Consider the following 6,643-nt stretch of genomic DNA (forward strand, 5'->3'; position numbering starts at 1 on the left):
ATAGTGAAATGAAAATAAATAGTAGCAAAACAGTAAAAAAAAACAACAACAATTTTTTTTTTTTACAAATTCGGATTGAGCCTAAACCCAAAAAATTACTCAAAGCTTGGCTCATTTTCTAAATAGATTTATATTTTTATTCAAATTTTTTTATTTTTGAGACAGACATTCATACTTAACCCATGATTATGTTTATATTGAAGTACACAACAAACTAGCTTAGTGGGAAAAGAAAAATCATAGATTTCAGTTCTTGTTTCACATGGGTTACGGTGATCATCAAACTTAGACAGCCCAATCCCTTTCTGCATATCAAATAATAATATATTTGGTCTCCTGTTTGTCAACTTAAATGGCTATCTACATAATCCCATATTCATACTAGTTGGAGGGAATTCTTGGAGAGAAAAAGACTATGAAAAGAAAATTTATTTTTATTTTTCTCATCTTTTTTCTTTTACAATAACTTCATCACTTATAACTTTTTGTATAATTGTTACAAGTGATTATTAATTTTCTATACATGCATCTTAATGCAACTCTTAATCTACTATATTAATGTAAATTAGATGAGTACATTCATACATATTAATTAAATAATTACTACATTTCCTAAATTTATTCATTTTAATCACTTTAATTAAATATAATTTTAAATCCCACATTATCATTAGATATGTTTTAACGAAAATTGGAGCTATGCTTCTTCTTCTTCTTCTTTTTTCTCTTTGTAAAGAAGATGATCACAAAATAAGAATTGTAAAAAAATAGCATAGATTTTATCATTTGAAATAAAAACTATCTGAATTTATAATAAAATAATTAAGGTTCAAAAGAAAATTTAGAATTTAAATCTATTAAATATATGAATTTATTACTAGCTTTGAATTTATTAATGATTTATCCTTTAAATTATATCATTTTCTTACTTTAACATCTAATTTTTCAAACTACATTGGTACTTATGTTTAGCTCTGGTTTAGCCCTTCAAGTTGACTTGGGATATGGTTTATCCTAAATAATTTTATAAAATTATCCAAACAAACAAAAATAAGTGAACTATTTTTTTGTTTTTTTTCGTAGGTCAAATTTATGCTTTTATATTATTTAAAACTTTATTTGGTGCTGAAATAAATTATTTAAAACTTTGTTTCTGTTATAAAATAAAGAGAGATGAAGAGAATAAAGAACAAAGAAAATAGGAAAGCAATAGAGAATATACTTTTTTTTTATAAAACAGAGAATATACTTATTGATCAAAAAAGGTGATTACAATGCTTCATCAGAGTCTCTATTTATAGGCATAAGAAATATAAAAGAAGTAGAGATCTAATTCTAATAACTATTAGAATTTAAAATACATCAAAACTTTATCTTGATCATAATGGACATTCACTTAATAAGATATTCATAACACTCCCATTGGATGTCCATTGATAGATAATGTAACTAGTTAAAACCTTAATAGGAAAAACCCTGTGGGATAAAAACCTAATGAAGGAAAAATAGTCCACAATCTATAATATGCATAATATGCTGTCTCATTAAAAACCTTACCAGAAAAACCCAATGGGACAAAACCTCGATTAAGGAAAAAAGAGTGCAACGCGTATTTACTCCCCTTATGAAAACATCACATATTTTCTCATATTTTACGTATTCAATCTTGAGTACTAGTTTTTTAAAAGACTATTTGAATGTATTGCTAACCATTTATATCACCATTCTTTTAAAAGTCATGAGTGAGGGAAATTTGAAGAAATATATTTTGATCTCTTCAGGAGATTCAACAATAATCATAACAAACTTTAATCATAATTCCTTTATAAAAACACAAATATGTATTTTGGATCATTTTATAATCCTCCTTCAACTACTCAAATTTACCACATATGTTCAAATTATTTCAATTCATATAAATGAATAATTTCCCAAAAATTTCAATATGCTTCTAGCATTCTAAATCCTTCAAGGATTTTAATATAAACTTTACTATATAGTGATTTATAAAGGTTGCAACAACAACCATTAGACGCAAGTTAAATCTTTTATGAATTGTCAATTTAATAATATATCTAAAGATTGATGCATCCACCACAAAAGAATATTATATAGTTTCATAAGCAATACCAGTACTTAGCGAAAAACATCATATTTTTATTCCGCTTTTGCAAAAATACTTCAATTGCACCCTTACTGGCTTTATACCTTTAGATATTTGGACTACTGGTCCAAAAACTCCACGAATTTAATTGTACTTGTGTAACACCCCCACGCCCGAAACCGTCACCGGAGTCAAGCTTGAGGTGTTACTAAACTTATCTTACCTTTTAAACAACTCTAAACCACTTATTTTAATTTTTGGAATAAACTGTTTTTCTGCGTCATGGTTGCTTAAAAATTCATTTCTCGAGTTTCAAAACTCAAAATTAAGATCCGTAAATTTTTACTGAAACTAGACTCATATATCTATCTACTAATTTTTTTCTAGAATTTTTGACTTGGCCAATTAGTACAGTTTATTAGTTAAAGTTTCCCCTGTTTCAAAACTTGACTGCACTGACCTCTTCTTACTACGAACCATTTTTCTTCCTGTACAAAATTCATATGACTAAGCTATTTGTTTCTCCCAAAACTAGATTCAACAAGGATTCTTAACATATAAATTACACCTTCTAATTACTTTTTTACTATTTATGGTGAATTTCAAAAGTTGAAACAGGGGATCTAGAAATCGCTCTGACCCTGTTTCACTAAAACTCAGATATCTCATAAAATATAATACCTCTACCTGTTTTTCTTATTCCATAAGAAAATATACATAATAAGCTTTAATTTCATATATTATTCATCTTCAAACTATGTTTCTACAATTTTTAGTGATTTTTCAAAGTTACGTCATTTCTGTTACTTGAATCTGTTTTTAGGTTACTTTCACATTTTTCATAATTTTCATGTGATAATCATCATTCAATCATACATATTAATAAACATGTATATCATCGGCTATTTTATTAGCTAATCACTAGCAAGTATTTACACATCATTCATTGTTCATATTATACCAAAGTAGCTAAGTTTCTATACATGCCATACCCAAAACAAAACGTTTAGTTATACCGAGTTATTTCTTTGATAGTGTGATCAGCCTCCGACGTTTCCTTTGATCCCCGAGTGACTAGATAAGTACTATAAGAAGAAGAAAATAAAGAGATTAAGCACTAGGCTTAGTAAGCTTACAAGCAAATAAATCATAACATTCAACATAATGGATAATTATGCATAATATCATCTAACATCATAAATTTCTTTACTTCTCAATTTCTATCTTCTTCTTTATTCCCTTACCTTTTTTCTTACCCGACTTTTCCTTTTTCATAAGTATAATCTACTTTTCCTTTACTGTTAATTCACTGTAATTTAACTCGTATCCTGACCCGTTGAACCACTCGAAATACTAAGGACACTAGGGTCGTTCCTGTCTATCAATATCCTGCCAATGCCATGTCTTTGACATGGACTTACATGAATTATTCCTGTCTCCAATGCCATATATAATATGGACTTACATGGCTCAATCCTGTCTCCAAAGCCATATTTCTAATATGGACTTACATGGCTCATTTCTGTTCTGTCCTGTCAACCCTAATATCCTAACATTCCTAGGGTTCAACCGGGGCTTTCTAACACTTTTCCTCTGTCACTTCACCTTAAATTCGACTTTAAATATTTTCATAACATAAATATATAAATGCTGGAAGTTGAAAATAATAATGTAAAATAAAAGAATATTGCATTTATTTACTGTAACTTACCTTGATACAAAATGTGACTAAACTTTACAATTTAGTCCTTTACTTTTTCTTTTCCCCGATCTACTCCCGAATTTCGTTCTTCTTGATCTATAATAGCAAATTTAACTTATTTAATATTCACATTTATTAAAACAGTCCTTGACCCAAACTTTTGCAAAATTATATTTTTACCCCTAAACTTTCACATATTTACACTTTTTACCCAAGGCTCGTAAATTAAACTTCATCCTATTTTCTTATGTTTTATGACATGCTGATAATTTTTCCCTTCTATGGCAATATCAAAATCACACTCTAACATATACTTATGACTATTGGTATTTTTTTCCAATTTAAGCCCTTTTACTCGTTTTCACTTAAAACCGAGTAGCATAAGTTGTTTAACATAATTTAAAACCTCATATTCTATCATAAAACACCAAAATACACAAATTTCAGCCATGGGTATTTTTCCAAATATGAACCCTAGGTTGAATTATTGCTAGAATAAGCTTAATCAAGTTACCGAGACTCCAAAAACATAAAGATCATTAAAAACGGGGCTTGGAATCACTTACTATGAAGCTTGAAAGTTGAAGAAACCCCAGCTATGGAGGAGAGCAAAAATAGGCAGAAACTAATTGTCATTTTTTTGTTATTTTTCCCCTTTTTAATTCATTTAATATCCAAATGACCAAATTACCCCTCTTTACTAAACTTTCAAAAATTCCTTCCATGTCCTAATTTTTGTCCATGAACTTAAAATTGGTCAAATTGTTATTTAAACCCTTCTAATTAATATTCCAAAGTAATTTCATACCAAAAACTTCTAGAATGTAAGTTTTGCAAATTATTCGATTTAGTCCCTAACCTCAACTTAAGCACTTTATGCATAGAATTTCATCACGAAATTTTCACACAATCATGCAATCATACCATGAACCTCAAAATAATAATAAAATAAATTTTTCTACCTCGGATTTGTGGTTTCGCAACCACTATTCCGTTTAGGCCCTATTTCGGGATGTTACAACTTGAGTTGCGTCTTTCTATTTTGATCAATTTATTCTATATCTATATTTCTCAATAGATTTATTCAAAATTCTACTTTTATTTCATTATTTCAATAATAATATTGCATGCAAAATCATTATCAACCAATTTTATTATTCAATTCCACATTTTCTCAAATTGACATAACTTATCGAGATCTCTTATTTTCATTATTTTAAAATTCAGTTTCAGGTATCTGAATCTCTTCTGAAGTTTTACTTATTAATTATATCTTGGGTCTCTTTTGAAGCACTCGCCTCCACTATATGACCATCTAGAAGAATTTTTCATCTTTGGAACGGATCAATCTATATAACACTTGGTTATTCTCATTAAGTTTGTAAATATATCTAACAGTTAACTTGTAATAAGTTATCCTTATTGAACTTATGGTTCAATTACTCTCCCCTTAACTTATTACAAGTTATTGTTTCTCTCCCTTTAATGTTAGGAAAATTGACAACTTATATCACAATTAAATCTCGAATTAATTGCTCAAAAATATTATAAGGAGACTCATATAAATATACATTATCAATCTCTTATTATGACCTGTGCGTTGTGGTGGAGCTGTTGGAACATATACCGCACATCTAAAAATTTTAAGATGGGAAATATTTGGCTCTTGACCAAAAATAAATTGTAAAGGGGAGTATTTATAATTTATTGGCTTGATGCGTACAACATGTAAATCAATACAATCTCATTTTGAAATAGAAAGTTTTATTCTCATAAATAATGATTTAGCTATTAGTTGGAGACATTTGATAAATAATTTAGTTAAACTATTGTGTGTGAACATGAGCTACAGGATGTTCAACTTTTATCCCAATTGACATGCAATAATCGTTGAAAACTTGGGATGTAAACTCACCAACATTAGCAAGATGAATTGTTTTAATTGCATAATATGAAATTAATCATTTAAATAAGTAATCTCGCAAATGATAGGTTGCGAGTTGATAACACATGTGATTATTTTGTAGATGCATCTACCAAAATTATATAATATCAAAACCATCCACATGGTGGATGAATAAGCCCATATTCATTTAAAAAATGCAAAACATTAAATCTCAACTTTAGCTAGTGAGTTTCTAATAACCAATTTTTATTGAGAACAAGCAACAAATAAGAATTCTTTAAATTAAAAAATCTTCTGGTTCTTTAATGGATGTCCATATGAATTCTCAATTAATTTTCGCATCATATATGATCCAAGATAGTCTAACTGGTCACACAAAATAGTAAACGCATTTGTATTGGTAAATTTCTAGCATGTGTTTCAATTGTGCTAAATTGTAACCAATTAAAAATTTTATTATCATTCTTTTTAATTTGTATCCACATATAAGTACTATTGTGGCATTTACTACTGGAAATGTCTAAATCAATGTGAAGTCTATAATGCCACCAAGTCGATAAATATAATTTTCAAATAATTGTATGCAATATTCATATCAGGGAATATGCCAAAATCTTCAAATGCCAAAAAATCTATTAATAGCAAACTTTGAGAGTGAATCTTATTTTTCATGTGTATAACAGGTATATAACCAATGACGTCTTTCTTGCAAATTTTCATCAGTAATATTTTACCACGTAATTTTAATTGAGAACTTATTCTAAATATTATAGAGTTATACTCACAGTTTTTAAAAAATACTTGCAACTTTAGATGCATCCAACCATAATAACCTTTAGATAGAATTATCATATTCTATTGCTCATTAGTAGGTCTTTCACATTCAAATATTTAATTTGCTTTCAACCCTTTAATAAGGATAATGACAAAA

This window comes from Gossypium hirsutum, chromosome A05 (genome assembly GCF_007990345.1).
Source record: "Gossypium hirsutum isolate 1008001.06 chromosome A05, Gossypium_hirsutum_v2.1, whole genome shotgun sequence".
In the NCBI taxonomy this organism is placed as follows: Eukaryota; Viridiplantae; Streptophyta; class Magnoliopsida; order Malvales; family Malvaceae; genus Gossypium; species Gossypium hirsutum.